At 54.9% G+C, this 19,826-nt stretch overlaps 1 protein-coding gene across 1 annotated transcript in view; it reads right to left on the reverse strand.

Moving 5' to 3' along the window:
* CLCN1 (chloride voltage-gated channel 1) overlaps nucleotides 1–19,826 on the reverse strand; it is a 1,282,884-nt gene that overhangs the window by 959,110 nt on the left and 303,948 nt on the right. The gene's annotated exons all lie outside the window — the stretch shown is intronic.

Here is a 19,826-nt window from a genome sequence, read left to right on the forward strand (position 1 = left end):
GGGAGTGGCAGTGAAGGAGATATGGGGTGCCAGATGCAGGCCTGGGAGTGGCTGTTAAAGGGATATGGGGTGCCAGATGCAGGCCTGGGAGTGGCAGTGAAGGAGATATGGGGTGTCAGATGCAGGCCTGGGAGTGGCAGCAGTGAAGGAGATATGGGGTGCCAGATGCAGGCCTGGGAGTGGCTGTTAAAGGGATATGGGGTGCCAGATGCAGGTCTGGGAGTGGCTGTTAAAGGGATATGGGGTTTCAGATGCAGGCCTGGGAGTGGCAGTGAAGGGGTTATGGGGTTTCAGATGCAGGCCTGGGAGTGGCAGTGAAGGGGATATGGGGTTTCAGACGCAGGCCTGGGAGTGGCAGTGAAGGGGATATGGGGTTTCAGATGCAGGCCTGGGAGTGACAGTGAAGGGGTTATGGGGGTTCAGATGCAGGCCTGGGAGTGGCAGTGAAGGGGATATGGGGTTTCAGACGCAGGCCTGGGAGTGGCAGTGAAGGGGATATGGGGTTTCAGATGCAGGCCTTGGAGTGGCAGTGAAGGGGATATGGGGTGCCAGATGCAGGCCTGGGAGTGGCAGTGAATCAGATATGGGGTTTCAGATTCAGGTCTGGGAGTGGCAGTGAAGGGGATATCGGGATTCAGATGTAGGCCTGGGAGTGGCAGTGAAGGGGATATGGGGTTTCAGATGCAGGTCTGGGAGTGGCAGTGAAGGGGATATGGGGTTTCAGATGCAGGTCTCGGAGTGGCAGTGAAGGAGATATGGGGTTTCAGATTCAGGCCTAGGAGTGGCAGTGAAGGAGATATGGGGTGCCAGATGCAGGCCTGGGAGTGGCAGTGAAGGGAATATGGTTTTTCAGATGCAGGCCTTGGAGTGGCAGTGAAGGGGATATGGGGTTTCAGATGCAGGCCTGGGAGTGGCAGTGAAGGGGATATGGGGTGCCAGATGCAGGCCTGGGAGTGGCAGTGAAGGGGATATGGGGTGCCAGATGCAGGACTGGGAGTTTAACTTTCCACATCTAATTTTTGACGAAGCACACCAGATATTTGTTTATTATGGCATTCATTGCCTCCCTTTCCTTTTTCTCCCCTTTTTTTTATTTTTCATGCTCTGCAGGACCTTGTTATTACTGCCCTGATGAAGGCGGAATATTTTACGTTTTATGTTTATCTGTATGTTAACCGCCGAAACGCAATACAAGTGAGGGGCGTGTAGGTTTTCATTTTATTCCAACATAAGAAATCCTGCTTTGAACCTAGTTCCCCACCGCGTTGGCAATATTTGATTCCGGAAAAAGAAGCTATTTCCGGGATGCACCACCATTTTACTGTTTGCATTTTTTAAAGTTATTTTCAGATTTGAATTATGTTCACCAAAGTGATGATTTAAAATGTGAGCGGCACAAGTAACAATCATTGCAATGATGTGTCTCTAATATCATGTTAGGATGGGAATGTTCATGTCCACTTTTGTTTTAATCTACCCTCATTCGGTGTTTTTCCAAATCCTTGCTACTTTTCTGTTCCACTTCCTTTTTTTTATATTTCCCCTTCTTTTCTTTTCTTGTTTAGTACCCTGGCCAACACTCTGATCCTTGTGTCTATCGGACTCGCATTTTGAGTTGTGTTTGCTTTATTTCTCAACTTTTTTGTAAAAATTACCTATTTGGCGTTTTGCATTCTTGCTCATGACTTAGGGCCCGATTCTCATGTTGGCGCAGTGAGCGTGCTAAATAGCACAACTCACTGCGGCATTTCTTGATACCCAGGCACCACTGCTATTCTCATGTGGGCCTGGGCGTCTTCGCAAAGCACGACAGTGCTTTCGCTGTAATCCGCCTGTTTCTAATTCTAATTGAAACAGGCGGATTGCAGAATCTCGGCAGCATTTTCGTTAAATAACGAGGGAATCGTTATTTAATGAAAATGTTGCCGATACACCACAAAGTGAGCAGCTTCAACATTGCAGGATGTTGAAGCTGCTTACTTTGGTGTATAGGAAACTGTTCATATACTCCCGTGTGGTGTATATGGACACTTCCATTTACACCAAACAAGGGTTCTTGTGGCGCACCTCCAGTTTAACGGCACCAAAAGGGTACCGTAAATGTGCGCTAGTTTAGCACACATATTAAACTGGAGGAGTGCCACAAGAATAGGCTTTCAAAAAGCCAGTTTACTAATGTGGCGGTTGCTAGGTTGGTTTCCAACCCATCCTAGCACCTGCCACATGTATTCTGAAAGTGGTGCATTCCTTCCGACTTCGGAAGAATGCGCCACCTTCAGAATAGGTCTTAAGTACCGAAAATGTTGTTAACCCTTTTAACGTCCATTTCGGTACTTAACACCTTGATGAGAATCAGGCCCTCAGTTGTCAGTTGTTATCAATTGATTGTATGTTTTGTTTGAATACCACTAATTGTAGCTGTTTCAAGCTTGTGTTACAACAAAATACAGAACCATTTCAGTATTTTTTCAGTCTTTCTGGTGTTTCATTTTTCTTTGTCAAAGAAATAGACGTGATATGCATTAATATATTATTTGCAAAAATAGAGGGGTAGCAGGAAGAGGTCACATAACTGCACAAACCCATTTCTCTACAAACCCCTGGCACAGCAACACTTCGCTTTTTATAATTTATGCAGGTCTGGGAGTGGCAGTGAAGGGAATATGGGGTTTCAGATGCAGGCCTGGGAGTGGCAGTGAAGGGGATATAGGGTTTCAGATGCAGGCCTGGGAGTGGCAGTGAAGGGAATATGGTGTTTCAGATGCAGGCCTGGGAGTGGCAGTGAAGGGAATATGGGGTTTCAGATGCAGGCCTGGGAGTGGCAGTGAAGGGGATATAGGGTTTCAGATGCAGGCCTGGGAGTGGCAGTGAAGGGGATATGGGGTTCAAGATGCAGGCCTGGGAGTGGCAGTGAAGGGGATACGGGGTTTCACATGCAGGCCTGGGAGTGGCAGTGAAGGGGATATGGGGTTCAGATGCAGGTCTGGGTGTGGCAGTGAAGGGGATATGGGGTTTCAGATGCAGGTCTGGGAGTGGCAGTGAAGGGAATATGGTGTTTCAGATGCAGGCCTGGGAGTGGCAGTGAAGGGGATACAGGGTTTCGGATCCAGACCTGGGAGTGGCAGTGAAGGGGATATGGGGTTTCAGATGCAGGCCTGGTAGTGGCAGTGAAAGGGATACGGGGTTTCAGATGCAGGCCTGGGAGTGGCAGTGAAGGGGATATGGGGTTCAAGATGCAGGCCTGGGAGTGGCAGTGAAGGGGATACGGGGTTTCAGATGCAGGCCTGGTAGTGGCAGTGAAGGGGATATGGGGTTTCAGATGCAGGCCTGGGAGTGGCAGTGAAGGGGATACGGGGTTCAAGATGCAAGCCTGGGAGTGGCAGTGAAGAGGATATGGGGTTTCAGATGCAGGCCTGGGAGTGGCAGTGAAGGGGATATGTGGTTCAAGATGCAGTCCTGAGAGTGGCAGTGAAGAGGATATGGGGTTTCAGATGCAGGCCTGGGAGTGGCAGTGAACGGGATATGGGGTTTCAGATGCAGGCCTGGGAGTGGCAGTGAAGGGGATATGGGGTTTCAGATGCAGGCCTGGGAGTGGCAGTAAAGGGGATATGGAGCTTCAGATGCAGGGCTGGGCGTGGCAGTGAAGGGAATATGGTGTTTCAGATGCAGGCCTGGGAGTGGCAGTGAAGGGGATACAGGGTTTCAGATCCAGACCTGGGAGTGGCAGTGAAGGGGATATGGGGTTTCAGATGCAGGCCTGGTAGTGGCAGTGAAGGGGATACAGGGTTTCAGATGCAGGCCTGGGAGTGGCAGGGAAGGGGATATGGGGTTCAAGATGCAGGCCTGGGAGTGGCAGTGAAGGGGATATGGGGTTTCAGATGCAGGCCTGGGAGTGGCAGTGAAGGGGATATGGGGTTCAAGATGCAGGCCTGGGAGTGGCAGTGAAGGAGATATGGGGTTTCAGATGCAGGCCTGGGAGTGGCAGTGAAGGGGATATGGGGTTCAAGATGCAGGCCTGGGAGTGGCAGTGAAGGGGATATGGGGTTCAAGATGCAGGCCTGGGAGTGGCAGTGAAGGGGATATGGGGTTTCAGATGCAGGCCTGGGAGTGGCAGTGAAGGGGATATGGGGTTCAAGATGCAGGCCTGGGAGTGGCAGTGAAGGGGATATGGGGTTTCAGATGCAGGCCTGGGAGTGGCAGTGAAGGGGATATGTGTTTCAAGATGCAGTCCTGGGAGTGGCAGTGAAGAGGTTATGGGGTTTCAGATCCAGACCTGGGAGTGGCAGTGAAGGGGATATGGGGTTTCAGATCCAGACCTGGGAGTGGCAGTGAAGGGGATATGGGGTGCCAGATGCAGGCCTGGGAGTGACAGTGAATGGGATATGGGGTTTCAGATGCATGCCTGGGAGTGGCAGTGAAGGAGATATGGGGTTCAGATGCAGGCCTGGCAGTGGCAGTGAAGGAGATATGGGGTTTCAGATGCAGGCCTGGGAGTGGCAGTGAAGGGGATATGGGGTTTCAGATACAGGCCTGGGAGTGGCAGTGAAGGGGATATGGGGTTTCAGATGCAGGCCTGGGAGTGGCAGTGAAGGGGATATGGGACTTCAGATGCAGGCCTGGGAGTGGCAGTGAAGGGGATATGGTGTTTCAGATGCAGGCCTGGGAGCGGCAGTGAAGGGGATATGGTGTTTCAGATGCAGGCCTGGGAGCAGCAGTGAAGGGGATATGGGGTTTCAGATCCAGACCTGGGAGTGGCAGTGAAGGGGATATGGGGTTTCAGATCCAGACCTGGGAGCGGCAGTGAAGGGGATATGGGGTGCCAGATGCAGGCCTGGGAGTGACAATGAATGGGATATGGGGTTTCAGATGCATGCCTGGGAGTGGCAGTGAAGGGGATATGGGGTTTCAGATGCAGGCCAGGGAGTGGCAGTGAAGGGGATATGGGGTTTCAGATGCAAGCCTGGGAGTAGCAGTGAAGGGGATATTGGCCTTCAGATGCAGGCCTGGGAGGGGCAGTGAAGGCGATATGGGGTTTCAGATGCAGGCCTGGGAGTGGCAGTAAAAGGGATATGGGGCTTCAGATGAAGGCCTGGGAGCAGCAGTGAAGGTGATATGGGGTTTCAGATCCAGACCTGGGAGTGGCAGTGAAGGGGATATGGGGTTTCAGATCCAGACCTGGGAGCGGCAGTGAAGGGGATATGGGGTGCCAGATGCAGGCCTGGGAGTGACAATGAATGGGATATGGGGTTTCAGATGCATGCCTGGGAGTGGCAGTGAAGGGGATATGGGGTTTCAGATGCAGGCCAGGGAGTGGCAGTGAAGGGGATATGGGGTTTCAGATGCAGGCCTGGGAGTGGCAGTGAAGGGGATATGGGGTTCAAGATGCAGGCCTGGGAGTGGCAGTGAAGGGGATATGGGGTTTCAGATGCAGGCCTGGGAGTGGCAGTGAAGGGGATATGTGTTTCAAGATGCAGTCCTGGGAGTGGCAGTGAAGAGGTTATGGGGTTTCAGATCCAGACATGGGAGTGGCAGTGAAGGGGATATGGGGTTTCAGATCCAGACCTGGGAGTGGCAGTGAAGGGGATATGGGGTGCCAGATGCAGGCCTGGGAGTGACAGTGAATGGGATATGGGGTTTCAGATGCATGCCTGGGAGTGTCAGTGAAGGAGATATGGGGTTCAGATGCAGGCCTGGCAGTGGCAGTGAAGGAGATATGGGGTTTCAGATGCAGGCCTGGGAGTGGCAGTGAAGGGGATATGGGGTTTCAGATACAGGCCTGGGAGTGGCAGTGAAGGGGATATGGGGTTTCAGATGCAGGCCTGGGAGTGGCAGTGAAGGGGATATGGGACTTCAGATGCAGGCCTGGGAGTGGCAGTGAAGGGGATACGGTGTTTCAGATGCAGGCCTGGGAGCGGCAGTGAAGGGGATATGGTGTTTCAGATGCAGGCCTGGGAGCAGCAGTGAAGGGGATATGGGGTTTCAGATCCAGACCTGGGAGTGGCAGTGAAGGGGATATGGGGTTTCAGATCCAGACCTGGGAGCGGCAGTGAAGGGGATATGGGGTGCCAGATGCAGGCCTGGGAGTGACAATGAATGGGATATGGGGTTTCAGATGCATGCCTGGGAGTGGCAGTGAAGGGGATATGGGGTTTCAGATGCAGGCCAGGGAGTGGCAGTGAAGGGGATATGGGGTTTCAGATGCAAGCCTGGGAGTAGCAGTGAAGGGGATATTGGCCTTCAGATGCAGGCCTGGGAGGGGCAGTGAAGGCGATATGGGGTTTCAGATGCAGGCCTGGGAGTGGCAGTAAAAGGGATATGGGGCTTCAGATGAAGGCCTGGGAGTGGCAGTGAAGGGGATATGGGGTTTCAGATGCAGGCCTGGGAGTGGCAGTAAAAGGGATATGGGGCTTCAGATGAAGGCCTGGGAGTGGCAGTGAAGGGGATATGGGGATTAAGATGCAGGTCAGGGAGTGGCAGTGAAGAGGAAATGGTGTTTCAGATGCAGGCCTGGGAGTGGCAGTGAAGAGAATGTGGGGTTTCAGATGCAGGCCTGGGAGTGGCAGTGAAGGGGTTATGGGGTTTCAGATACAGGCCTGGGAGTGGCAGTGAAGGGGATATGGGATTTCAGATGCAGGCCTGGGAGTGGCAGTGAAGGGGATATGGGGTTTCAGATGCAGGTCTGAAAGTGGCAGTGAAGGGAATATGGTGTTTCAGATGCAGGCTTGGGAGTGGCAGTGAAGGGGATATGGGGTTTCAGATGCAGGCCTGGGAGTGGCAGTGAAGGGGATATGGGATTTCAGATGCAGGCCTGGGAGTGGCAGTGAAGGGGATATGGGGTTGCAGATGCAGGTCTGAAAGTGGCAGTGAAGGGGATATGGGATTTCAGATGCAGGCCTGGGAGTGGCAGTGAACGGGATATGGGGTTTCAGATGCAGGCCTGGGAGTGGCAGTGAAGGGGATATGGGGTTTCAGACGCAGGTCTGGGAGTGGCAGTGAAGGGGATATGAGGCTTCGGATGCAGGCCTGGGAGTGGCAATGAAGGGGATATGATGTTTCAGATGCAGGCCTGGGAGTGGCAGTGAATGGGATATGGGGTTTCAGATGCAGGCCTGGGAGTGGCAGTGAAGGGGATATGGGGTTTCAGATGCAGGCCTGGGAGTGGCAATGAAGGGGATATGGGGATTAAGATGCAGGTCTGGGAGTGGCAGTGAAGAGAATATGGGGTTTCAGATGCAGGCCTGGGAGTGGCAGTGAACAGTATATGGGGTTTCAGATCCAGACCTGGGAGTGGAAGTGAAGGGGATATGGGGTTTCAGATGCAGGCCTGGGAGTGGCAGTGAAGAGGATCTGGGGTTTCAGATGCAGGCCTGGGAGTTGCAGTGAAGGGGATATAGGATTTCAGATGCAGGCCTGGGAGTGGCAGTGAAGGGGATAAGGGTTTTCACATGCAGGCCTGGGAGTGGCAGTGAAGGGGATATGGGGTTCAGATGCAGGCCAGGGAGTGGCAATGAAGGGGATATGGGGTTTCAGATGCAGGCCTGGGAGTGGCAATGAATGGGATATGAGGTTTCAGATGCAGGCCTGGGAGTGGCAATGAAGGGGATATGGGGATTAAGATGCAGGTCTGGGAGTGGCAGTGAAGAGAATATGGGGTTTCAGATGCAGGCCTGGGAGTGGCACTGAAGGGGATATGGGGTTTCAGATGCAGGCCTGGGAGTGGCAATGAAGGGGATATGGGGATTAAGATGCAGGTCTGGGAGTGGCAGTGAAGAGAATATGGGGTTTCAGATGCAGGCCTGGGAGTGGCAGTGAACAGGATATGGGATTTCAGCTGCAGGCCTGGGAGTGGCAGTGAAGGGGATATGGGGTTTCAGATGCAGGCCTGGGAGTGGCAGTGAAGGGGATAAGGGGTTTCACATGCAGGCCTGGGAGTGGCAGTGAAGGGGATATGGGGTTCAGGTGCAGGCCAGGGAGTGGCAATGAAGGGGATATGGGGTTTCAGATGCAGGCCTGGGAGTGGCAATGAATGGGATATGAGGTTTCAGATGCATGCCTGGGAGTGGCAGTGAAGGGGATATGGGATTTCAGATGCAGGCCTGGGAGTGGCAGTGAAGGGAATATGGTGTTTCAGATGCAGGCCTGGGAGTGGCAGTGAAGGGGATATGGGGTTTCAGATGCAGGCCTGGGAGTGGCAGTGAAGGGGATATGGGGCTTCAGACGCAGGCCTGGGAGTGGCAGTGAAGGGGATATGGGGTTTCAGATGCAGGCCTGGGGGTGGCAGTGAAGGGGATATGGGGTTTCAGATGCAGGCCTGGGAGTGGAAGTGAAGGGGATATGGGGTTTCAGATGCAGGCCTGGGAGTGGCAGTGAAGGGGATATGGGGTTTCAGATGCATGCCTGGGAGTGGCAGTGAAGGGGATATGGGGATTAAGATGCAGGTCTGGGAGTGGCAGTGAAGATAATATGGGGTTTCAGATGCAGGCATGGGAGTGGCAGTGAAGGGGATATGGATATCAGATGCAGGTCTGGGAGTTGCAGTGAAGGGGATAAGGGGTTTCACATGCAGGCCTGGGAGTGGCAGTGAAGGGGATATGGGGTTCAGATGCAGGCCAGGGAGTGGCAGTGAAGGGGATATGGGGTTTCAGACGCAGGCCTGGGCGTGGCAGAGAAGAGGATATGGGGTTTCAGATGCAGGTCTGGGAGTGGCAGTGAAGGGGATATGGGGCTTCAGATGCAGGTCTGGGAGTGGCAGTGAAGAGGATATGGCATTTCAGATGCAGGCCCGAGAGTGGCAGTGAAGGGGATATGGGGATTCAGATGCAGGCCTGGGAGTGGCAGTGAAGGGGATATGGGGTTTCAGATGCAGGTCTGGGAGTGGCAGTGAAGAGGATATGGCATTTCAGATGCAGGCCCGGGAGTGGCAGTGAAGGGGATATGGGGTGCCAGATGCAGGCCTGTGAGTTGCAGTGAAGGGGATATGGGATTTCAGATGCAGGCCTGGGAGTGGCAGTGAAGGGGATATGGGGTTTCAGATGCAGGCCTGGGAGTGGCAGTGAAGGGGACATGGGGTTTCAGATGCAGGACTGGGAGTGGTAGTGAAGGGGACATGGGGTGCCAGATGCAGGCCTGGGAGTGGCAGTGAGGGGATATATGGATTCAGACGCAGGCCTGGGAGTGGCAGTGAAGGGGATATGGGGTTTCAGATGCAGGCCTGGGAGTGGCAGTGAAGGGGATATGGTGTTTCAGATGCAGGCCTGGGAGTGGCAGTGAAGAGGATATGGGGTTTCAGATGCAGGTCTGGGAGTGGCAGTGAAGGGGATATAGGGTTTCAGATGCAGGTCTGGGAGTGGCAGTGAAGAGGATATGGGGTTTCAGATGCAGACCTGGGAGTGGCAGTGAAGGGGTTATGAGGTTTCAGATGCAGGCCTGGGAGTGGCAGTGAAGGGGATATGGGGATTAGGATGCAGGTCTGGGAGTGGCAGTGAAGGGGATATGGGGTTTCAGATGCAGGTCTGGGAGTGGCAGTGAAAGGGATAAGGGGGTTCACATGCAGGCCTGGGAGTGGCAGTGAAGGGGATATGGGATTTCAGAGGCAGGTCTGGGAGTGGCAGTGAAGGGGATAAGGGGTTTCACATGCAGGCCTGGGAGTGGCAGTGAAGGGGATATGGGGTTCAGATGCAGGTCTGGGAGTGGCAGTGAAGGGGATAAGGGGATTCACGTGCAGGCCTGGGAGTGGCAGTGAAGGGGATATGGGGTTCAGATTCAGGCCAGGGAGTGGCAGTGAAGGGGATATGGGGTTTCAGATGCAGGCCTGGGTTTGGCAGTGAATGGGATATGGGGTTTCAGATGCAGGCCTGGGAGTGGCAGTTAAAGGGGATATGGGGTTTCAGATGCAGGCCTGGGAGTGGCAGTGAAGGGGATATGGGGTTTCAGATGCAGGCCTGGGTTTGGCAGTGAATGGGATATGGGGTTTCAGATGCAGGCCTGGGAGTGGCAGTTAAAGGGATATGGGGTTTCAGATGCAGCTCTGGGAGTGGCAGTGAAGAGGATATGGGGTTTCAGATGCAGGCCTGGGAGTGGCAGTGAAGGGAATATGGGGTTTCAGATGCAGGCTTGGGAGTGGCAGTGAAGGGGATATGGGGTGCCAGATGCAGGCCTGGGAGTGGCAGTGAAGGGGATATGGGGTTTCAGATGCAGGCCTGGGAGTGGCAGTGAAGGGGATATGGAGCTTCAGATGCAGGCCTGGGAGTGGCAGAGAAGTGAATATGGTGTTTCAGATGCAGGCCTGGGGGTGGCAGTGAACGGGATATAGGGCTTCTGATGCAGTCCTGGGAGTGGCAGTGAAGGTGATATGGGGTTTCAGAAGCAGGCCTGGGAGTGGAAGTGAAGGGGATATGGGGTTTCAGATGCAGGCCTGGGAGTGGCAGTGAAGGGGATATGGGGTTTCAGATGCATGCCTGGGAGTGGCAGTGAAGGGGATATGGGGATTAAGATGCAGGTCTGGGAGTGGCAGTGAAGATAATATGGGGTTTCAGATGCAGGCATGGGAGTGGCAGTGAAGGGGATATGGATATCAGATGCAGGTCTGGGAGTTGCAGTGAAGGGGATAAGGGGTTTCACATGCAGGCCTGGGAGTGGCAGTGAAGGGGATATGGGGTTCAGATGCAGGCCAGGGAGTGGCAGTGAAGGGGATATGGGGTTTCAGACGCAGGCCTGGGCGTGGCAGAGAAGAGGATATGGGGTTTCAGATGCAGGTCTGGGAGTGGCAGTGAAGGGGATATGGGGCTTCAGATGCAGGTCTGGGAGTGGCAGTGAAGAGGATATGGCATTTCAGATGCAGGCCCGAGAGTGGCAGTGAAGGGGATATGGGGATTCAGATGCAGGCCTGGGAGTGGCAGTGAAGGGGATATGGGGTTTCAGATGCAGGTCTGGGAGTGGCAGTGAAGAGGATATGGCATTTCAGATGCAGGCCCGGGAGTGGCAGTGAAGGGGATATGGGGATTCAGATGCAGGCCTGGGAGTGGCAGTGAAGGGGATATGGGGTTTCAGATGCAGGTCTGGGAGTGGCAGTGAAGAGGATATGGCATTTCAGATGCAGGCCCGGGAGTGGCAGTGAAGGGGATATGGGGTGCCAGATGCAGGCCTGTGAGTTGCAGTGAAGGGGATATGGGATTTCAGATGCAGGACTGGGAGTGGTAGTGAAGGGGACATGGGGTGCCAGATGCAGGCCTGGGAGTGGCAGTGAGGGGATATATGGATTCAGACGCAGGCCTGGGAGTGGCAGTGAAGGGGATATGGGGTTTCAGATGCAGGCCTGGGAGTGGCAGTGAAGGGGATATGGTGTTTCAGATGCAGGCCTGGGAGTGGCAGTGAAGAGGATATGGGGTTTCAGATGCAGGTCTGGGAGTGGCAGTGAAGGGGATATAGGGTTTCAGATGCAGGTCTGGGAGTGGCAGTGAAGAGGATATGGGGTTTCAGATGCAGACCTGGGAGTGGCAGTGAAGGGGTTATGAGGTTTCAGATGCAGGCCTGGGAGTGGCAGTGAAGGGGATATGGGGATTAGGATGCAGGTCTGGGAGTGGCAGTGAAGGGGATATGGGGTTTCAGATGCAGGTCTGGGAGTGGCAGTGAAGGGGATAAGGGGGTTCACATGCAGGCCTGGGAGTGGCAGTGAAGGGGATATGGGATTTCAGAGGCAGGTCTGGGAGTGGCAGTGAAGGGGATAAGGGGTTTCAAATGCAGGCCTGGGAGTGGCAGTGAAGGGGATATGGGGTTCAGATGCAGGTCTGGGAGTGGCAGTGAAGGGGATAAGGGGATTCACGTGCAGGCCTGGGAGTGGCAGTGAAGGGGATATGGGGTTCAGATTCAGGCCAGGGAGTGGCAGTGAAGGGGATATGGGGTTTCAGATGCAGGCCTGGGTTTGGCAGTGAATGGGATATGGGGTTTCAGATGCAGGCCTGGGAGTGGCAGTTAAAGGGGATATGGGGTTTCAGATGCAGGCCTGGGAGTGGCAGTGAAGGGGATATGGGGTTTCAGATGCAGGCCTGGGTTTGGCAGTGAATGGGATATGGGGTTTCAGATGCAGGCCTGGGAGTGGCAGTTAAAGGGATATGGGGTTTCAGATGCAGCTCTGGGAGTGGCAGTGAAGAGGATATGGGGTTTCAGATGCAGGCCTGGGAGTGGCAGTGAAGGGAATATGGGGTTTCAGATGCAGGCTTGGGAGTGGCAGTGAAGGGGATATGGGGTGCCAGATGCAGGCCTGGGAGTGGCAGTGAAGGGGATATGGGGTTTCAGATGCAGGCCTGGGAGTGGCAGTGAAGGGGATATGGAGCTTCAGATGCAGGCCTGGGAGTGGCAGAGAAGTGAATATGGTGTTTCAGATGCAGGCCTGGGGGTGGCAGTGAACGGGATATAGGGCTTCTGATGCAGTCCTGGGAGTGGCAGTGAAGGTGATATGGGGTTTCAGAAGCAGGCATGGGAGTGGCAGTGAAGGAAATATGGGGTGCCAGATGCAGGCCTGGGAGTGGCAGTGAAGGGGATATGGGGTTTCAGATGCAGGTCTGGGAGTGGCAGTGAAGAGGATATGGCGTTTCAGACGCAGGCCCGGGAGTGGCAGTGAAGGAGATATGGGGCTTCAGATGCAGGCCTGGGAGTGGCAGCGGAGGGGATATGGGATTTCAGATGCAGGCCTGGGAGTGGCAGTGAAGGGAATATGGTGTTTCAGATGCAGGCCTGGGCGTGGCAGTGAACGGGATATAGGGCTTCTGATGCAGTCCTGGGAGTGGCAGTGAAGGAGATATGGGGTTTCAGAAGCAGGCCTGGGAGTGGCAGTGAAGGAAATATGGGGTGCCAGATGCAGGCCTGGGAGTGGCAGTGAAGGGGATATGGGGTTTCAGATGCAGGTCTGGGAGTGGCAGTGAAGAGGATATGGCGTTTCAGACGCAGGCCCGGAAGTGGCAGTGAAGGAGATATGGGGCTTCAGATGCAGGCCTGGGAGTGGCAGCGAAGGGGATATGGGATTTCAGATGCAGGCCTGGGAGTGGCAGTGAAGGGAATATGGTGTTTCAGATGCAGGCCTGGGAGTGGCAGTGAAGGGCATATGGGGTTTCAGGCAAAGGCCTGGGAGTGGCAGTGAAGGGGATATGGGGCTTCAGACGCAGGCCTGGGAGTGGCAGTGAAGGGGATATGGGGTTTCAGATGCAGGCCTGGGAGTGGCAGTGAACAGGATATGGGATTTCAGCTGCAGGCCTGGGAGTGGCAGTGAAGGGGATATGGGGTTTCAGATGCAGGCCTGGGAGTGGCAGTGAAGAGAATATGGGGTTTCAGATGCAGGCCTGGGAGTTGCAGTGAAGGGGATATGGGATTTCAGATGCAGGCCTGGGAGTGGCAGTGAAGGGGATAAGGGGTTTCACATGCAGGCCTGGGAGTGGCAGTGAAGGGGATATGGGGTTCAGATGCAGGCCAGGGAGTGGCAATGAAGGGGATATGGGGTTTCAGATGCAGGCCTCGGAGTGGCAATGAATGGGATATGAGGTTTCAGATGCATGCCTGGGAGTGGCAGTGAAGGGGATATGGGATTTCAGATGCAGGCCTGGAAGTGGCAGTGAATGGGATATGGGGTTTCAGATGCAGGCCTGGGAGTGGCAGTGAAGCGGATATGGGGTTTCAGATGCAGGCCTGGGGGTGGCAGTGAAGGGGATATGGGGTTTCAGATGCAGGCCTGGGTTTGGCAGTGAATGGGATATGGGGTTTCAGATGCAGGCCTGGGAGTGGCAGTGAAGGGGATATGGGGTTTCAGATGCAGGCCTGGGAGTGGCAGTGAAGGGGATATGGGGATTAAGATGAAGGTCTGGGAGTGGCAGTGAAGAGAATATGGGGTTTCAGATGCAGGCATGGGAGTGGCAGTAAAGGGGATATGGATATCAGATGCAAGTCTGGGAGTGGCAGTGAAGGGGATAAGGGGTTTCACATGCAGGCCTGGGAGTGGCAGTGAAGGGGATATGGGGTTCAGATGCAGGCCAGGGAGTGGCAGTGAAGGGGATATGGGGTTTCAGAGGCAGGCCTGGGCGTGGCAGTGAAGAGGATATGGGGTTTCAGATGCAGGTCTGGGAGTGGCAGTGAAGGGGATATGGGGCTTCAGATGCAGGTCTGGGAGTGGCAGTGAAGAGGATATGGCATTTCAGATGCAGGCCCGAGAGTGGCAGTGAAGGGGATATGGGGATTCAGATGCAGGCCTGGGAGTGGCAGTGAAGGGGACATGGGGTTTCAGATGCAGGCCTGGGAGTGGTAGTGAAGGGGACATGGGGTGCCAGATGCAGGCCTGTGAGTTGCAGTGAAGGGGATATGGGGTTTCAGATGCAGGCCTGGGAGTGGCAGTGAAGGGGACATGGGGTTTCAGATGCAGGCCTGGGAGTGGTAGTGAAGGGGACATGGGGTGCCAGATGCAGGCCTGTGAGTTGCAGTGAAGGGGATATGGGGTTTCAGATGCAGGCCTGGGAGTGGCAGTGAAGGGGATATGGGGTTTCAGATGCAGGTCTGAAAGTGGCAGTGAAGGGAATACAGTGTTTCAGATGCAGGCCTGGGAGTGGCAGTGAAGGGGATATGGGGTTTCAGATGCAGGCCAGGGAGTGGCAGTGAAGGGGATATGGGATTTCAGATGCAGGCCTGGGAGTGGCAGTGAAGGGGATATGGGGTTTCAGATGCAGGTCTGAAAGTGGCAGTGAAGGGGATATGGGATTTCAGATGCAGGCCTGGGAGTGGCAGTGAACGGGATATGGGGTTTCAGATGCAGGCCTGGGAGTGGCAGTGAAGGGGATATGGGGTTTCAGAAGCAGGTCTGGGAGTGGCAGTGAAGGGGATATGAGGCTTCGGATGCAGGCCTGGGAGTGGCAATGAAGGGGATATGATGTTTCAGATGCAGGCCTGGGAGTGGCAGTGAAGGGGATATGGGGTTTCAGATGCAGGCCTGGGAGTGGCAGTGAAGGGGATATGGGGTTTCAGATGCAGGCCTGGGAGTGGCAATGAAGGGGATATGGGGATTAAGATGCAGGTCTGGGAGTGGCAGTGAAGAGAATATGGGGTTTCAGATGCAGGCCTGGGAGTGGCAGTGAACAGTATATGGGGTTTCAGATCCAGACCTGGGAGTGGAAGTGAAGGGGATATGGGGTTTCAGATGCAGGCCTGGGAGTGGCAGTGAAGAGAATATGGGGTTTCAGATGCAGGCCTGGGAGTTGCAGTGAAGGGGATATGGGATTTCAGATGCAGGCCTGGGAGTGGCAGTGAAGGGGATAAGGGTTTTCACATGCAGGCCTGGGAATGGCAGTGAAGGGGATATGGGGTTCAGATGCAGGCCAGGGAGTGACAATGAAGGGGATATGAGGTTTCAGATGCAGGCCTGGGAGTGGCAATGAATGGGATATGAGGTTTCAGATGCAGGCCTGGGAGTGGCAATGAAGGGGATATGGGGATTAAGATGCAGGTCTGGGAGTGGCAGTGAAGAGAATATGGGGTTTCAGATGCAGGCCTGGGAGTGGCAGTGAAGGGGATATGGGGTTTCAGATGCAGGCCTGGGAGTGGCAATGAAGGGGATATGGGGATTAAGATGCAGGTCTGGGAGTGGCAGTGAAGAGAATATGGGGTTTCAGATGCAGGCCTGGGAGTGGCAGTGAACAGGATATGGGATTTCAGCTGCAGGCCTGGGAGTGGCAGTGAAGGGGATATGGGGTTTCAGATGCAGTCCTGGGAGTGGCAGTGAAGGGGATAAGGGGTTTCACAAGCAGGCCTGGGAGTGGCAGTGAAGGGGATATGGGGTTCAGATGCAGGCCAGGGAGTGGCAATGAATGGGATATGAGGTTTCAGATGCATGCCTGGGAGTGGCAGTGAAGGGGATATGGGATTTCAGATGCAGGCCTGGGAGTGGCAGTGAAGGGAATATGGTGTTTCAGATGCAGGCCTGGGAGTGGCAGTGAAGGGGATATGGGGTTTCAGATGCAGGCCTGGGAGTGGCAGTGAAGGGGATATGGGGCTTCAGACGCAGGCCTGGGAGTGGCAGTGAAGGGGATATGGGGTTTCAGATGCAGGCCTGGGGGTGGCAGTGAAGGGGATATGGGGTTTCAGATGCAGGCCTGGGAGTGGAAGTGAAGGGGATATGGGGTTTCAGATGCAGGCCTGGTAGTGGCAGTGAAGGGGATATGGGGTTTCAGATGCATGCCTGGGAGTGGCAGTGAAGGGGATATGGGGATTAAGATGCAGGTCTGGGAGTGGCAGTGAAGAGAATATGGGGTTTCAGATGCAGGCATGGGAGTGGCAGTGAAGGGGATATGGATATCAGATGCAGGTCTGGGAGTTGCAGTGAAGGGGATAAGGGGTTTCACATGCAGGCCTGGGAGTGGCAGTGAAGGGGATATGGGGTTCAGATGCAGGCCAGGGAGTGGCAGTGAAGGGGATATGGGGTTTCAGACACAGGCCTGGGCGTGGCAGAGAAGAGGATATGGGGTTTCAGATGCAGGTCTGGGAGTGGCAGTGAAGGGGATATGGGGCTTCAGATGCAGGTCTGGGAGTGGCAGTGAAGAGGATATGGCATTTCAGATGCAGGCCCGAGAGTGGCAGTGAAGGGGATATGGGGATTCAGATGCAGGCCTGGGAGTGGCAGTGAAGGGGATATGGGGTTTCAGATGCAGGTCTGGGAGTGGCAGTGAAGAGGATATGGCATTTCAGATGCAGGCCCAGGAGTGGCAGTGAAGGGGATATGGGGTGCCAGATGCAGGCCTGTGAGTTGCAGTGAAGGGGATATGGGATTTCAGATGCAGGCCTGGGAGTGGCAGCAAAGGGGATATGGGGTTTCAGATGCAAGCCTGGGAGTGGCAGTGAAGGGGACATGGGGTTTCAGATGCAGGCCTGGGAGTGGCAGTGAAGAGGATATGGGGTTTCAGATGCAGGTCTGGGAGTGGCAGTGAAGGGGATATGGGGTTTCAGATGCAGGTCTGGGAGTGGCAGTGAAGGGGATATGGGGTTTCAGATGCAGGCCTGGGAGTGGCAATGAAGGGGATATGGGATTTCAGATGCAGGCCTGGGAGTGGCAGCGAAGGGGATATGGGGTTTCAGATGCAGGCCTGGGAGTGGCAGTGAAGGGGACATGGGGTTTCAGATGCAGGCCTGGGAGTGGTAGTGAAGGGGACATGGGGTGCCAGATGCAGGCCTGGGAGTGGCAGTGAACGGGATATATGGATTCAGACGCAGGCCTGGGAGTGGCAGTGAAGGGGATATGGGGTTTCAGATGCAGGCCTGGGAGTGGCAGTGAAGGGGATATGGTGTTTCAGATGCAGGCCTGGGAGTGGCAGTGAAGAGGATATGGGGTTTCAGATGCAGGTCTGGGAGTGGCAGTGAAGGGGATATGGGGTTTCAGATGCAGGTCTGGGAGTGGCAGTGAAGGGGATATGGGGTTTCAGATGCAGACCTGGGAGTGGCAGTGAAGGGGTTATGAGGTTTCAGATGCAGGCCTGGGAGTGGCAGTGAAGGGGATATGGGGATTAAGATGCAGGTCTGGGAGTGGCAGTGAAGGGGATATGGGGTTTCAGATGCAGGTCTGGGAGTGGCAGTGAAGGGGATAAGGGGGTTCACATGCAGGACTGGGAGTGGCAGTGAAGGGGATATGGGATTTCAGAGGCAGGTCTGGGAGTGGCAGTGAAGGGGATAAGGGGTTTCACATGCAGGCCTGGGAGTGGCAGTGAAGGGGTTATGGGGTTCAGATGCAGGTCTGGGAGTGGCAGTGAAGGGGATATGGGATTTCAGATGCAGGTCTGGGAGTGGCAGTGAAGGGGATAAGGGGTTTCACATGCAGGCCTGGGAGTGGCAGTGAAGGGGATATGGGGTTCAGATGCAGGCCAGGGAGTGGCAGTGAAGGGGATATGGGGTTTCAGATGCAGGCCTGGGTTTGGCAGTGAATGGGATATGGGGTTTCAGATGCAGGCCTGGGAGTGGCAGTTAAAGGGGATATGGGGTTTCAGATGCAGGCCTGGGAGTGGCAGTGAAGGGGATATGGGGTTTCAGATGCAGGCCTGGGTTTGGCAGTGAATGGGATATGGGGTTTCAGATGCAGGCCTGGGAGTGGCAGTTAAAGGGATATGGGGTTTCAGATGCAGCTCTGGGAGTGGCAGTGAAGAGGATATGGGGTTTCAGATGCAGGCCTGGGAGTGGCAGTGAAGGGAATATGGGGTTTCAGATGCAGGCTTGGGAGTGGCAGTGAAGGGGATATGGGTATTCAGATGCAGGCCTGGGAGTGGCAGTGAAGGGGATATGGGGTGCCAGATGCAGGCCTGGGAGTGGCAGTCAAGGAGATATGGGGTTTCAGATGCAGGTCTGGGAGTGGCAGTGAAGGGGATATGGAGTTTCAGATGCAGGCCTGGGAGTGGCAGTGAAGGGGATATGGGGTTTCAGATGCCGGCCTGGGAGTGGCAGTGAAGGAGATATGGAGCTTCAAATGCAGGCCTGGGAGTGGCAGAGAAGTGAATATGGTGTTTCAGATGCAGGCCTGGGGGTGGCAGTGAACGGGATATAGGGCTTCTGATGCAGTCCTGGGAGTGGCAGTGAAGGTGATATGGGGTTTCAGAAGCAGGCCTGGGAGTGGCAGTGAAGGAAATATGGGGTGCCAGATGCAGGCCTGGGAGTGGCAGTGAAGGGGATATGGGGTTTCAGATGCAGGTCTGGGAGGGGCAGTGAAGAGGATATGGCGTTTCAGACGCAGGCCCGGGAGTGGCAGTGAAGGAGATATGGGGCTTCAGATGCAGGCCTGGGAGTGGCAGCGAAGGGGATATGGGATTTCAGATGCAGGCCTGGGAGTGGCAGTGAAGGGAATATGGTGTTTCAGATGCAGGCCTGGGAGTGGCAGTGAAGGGCATATGGGGTTTCAGACAAAGGCCTGGGAGTGCCAGTGAAGGGGATATGGGGCTTCAGACGCAGGCCTGGGAGTGGCAGTGAAGGGGATATGGGGTTTCAGATGCAGGCCTGGGAGTGGCAGTGAACAGGATATGGGATTTCAGCTGCAGCCCTGGGAGTGGCAGTGAAGGGGATATGGGGTTTCAGATGCAGGCCTGGGAGTGGCAGTGAAGAGAATATGGGGTTTCAGATGCAGGTCTGGGAGTTGCAGTGAAGGGGATATGTGATTTCAGATGCAGGCCTGGGAGTGGCAGTGAAGGGGATAAGGGGTTTCACATGCAGGCCTGGGAGTGGCAGTGAAGGGGATATGGGGTTCAGATGCAGGCCAGGGAGTGGCAATGAAGGGGATATGGGGTTTCAGATGCAGGCCTGGGAGTGGCAATGAATGGGATATGAGGTTTCAGATGCATGCCTGGGAGTGGCAGTGAAGGGGATATGGGATTTCAGATGCAGGCCTGGAAGTGGCAGTGAATGGGATATGGGGTTTCAGATGCAGGCCTGGGAGTGGCAGTGAAGGAGATATGGGGTTTCAGATGCAGGCCTGGGAGTGGCAGTGAAGGGGATATGGGGTTTCAGATGCAGGCCTGGGGGTGGCAGTGAAGGGGATATGGGGTTTCAGATGCAGGCCTGGTTTTGGCAGTGAATGGGATATGGGGTTTCAGATGCAGGCCTGGGAGTGGCAGTGAAGGGGATATGGGGTTTCAGATGCAGGCCTGGGAGTGGCAGTGAAGGGGATATTGGGATTAAGATGCAGGTCTGGGAGTGGCAGTGAAGAGAATATGGGGTTTCAGATGCAGGCATGGGAGTGGCAGTGAAGGGGATATGGATATCAGATGCAGGTCTGGGAGTGGCAGTGAAGGGGATAAGGGATTTCACATGCAGGCCTGGGAGTG

Source organism: Ambystoma mexicanum, chromosome 3p (assembly GCF_040938575.1).
Source record: "Ambystoma mexicanum isolate Mex_15411 chromosome 3p, UKY_AmexF1_1, whole genome shotgun sequence".
Classification (NCBI taxonomy): Eukaryota; Metazoa; Chordata; class Amphibia; order Caudata; family Ambystomatidae; genus Ambystoma; species Ambystoma mexicanum.